The sequence below is a fragment of the Meleagris gallopavo genome, chromosome 10, assembly GCF_000146605.3.
Source record: "Meleagris gallopavo isolate NT-WF06-2002-E0010 breed Aviagen turkey brand Nicholas breeding stock chromosome 10, Turkey_5.1, whole genome shotgun sequence".
Classification (NCBI taxonomy): Eukaryota; Metazoa; Chordata; class Aves; order Galliformes; family Phasianidae; genus Meleagris; species Meleagris gallopavo.
The window spans coordinates 154,400-155,114 of record NC_015020.2 but is presented as its reverse complement, the minus strand read 5'-3'; positions in this window follow the sequence as shown (position 1 = coordinate 155,114).

Sequence of the window (715 nt, the reverse complement as noted above, 5' to 3'; positions counted from 1 at the left end):
GAACAGTTGTTTTTTTTTATTCCCACAGCTGTTTGCATTTGCCAGATACTGTTTAGAGGCCCAGACTGTCAAATTTGGACTAAAATTGCTCAACTCTGGAGCAGCTCTTGACAGCTAACACTTTTAATGATCTAAAAGAATCACAGAATCACAGAATTGTAGGGGTTGGAAGGGACCTCTAGAGATCATCGAGACCAACCCCCCTGCCAAAGCAGGTTCCCTACACCAGGTCGCACAGGTAGGCGTCCAGGCGAGACTTGAATATCTCCAGAGAAGGAGACTCCACAACCCCCCTGGGCAGACTGTTCCAGTGCTCCGTCACCTCACCGTGAAGAAGTTCTTACGCACAGTCGTGCGAAACTTCCTATGCTGCAGCTGATGTCCGTTTCCCCTTGTCCTGTCTCCACGTACCACTGAAAAGAGACTGGCCTCACTGCTATGGCCGCCACACCTCAGATATTTATAAACCCGGATCAGGTCCCCTCTCAGACGTCTTTTCTCAAGGCTAAACAGACCCAGTTCACTTAGCCTTTCTTCATAGGGGAGATGCTCCAGGCCCTTCACCATCTTTGTGGCCCTCCGCTGGACTCTTTCCAAGAGATCCCTGTCTTTTTTGTACTGGGGAGCCCAGAACTGGACACAGTACTCCAGATGAGGCCTTACCAGGGCAGAGTAGAGGGGGAGGATCACCTCCCTCCACCTGCTGGACACGCTT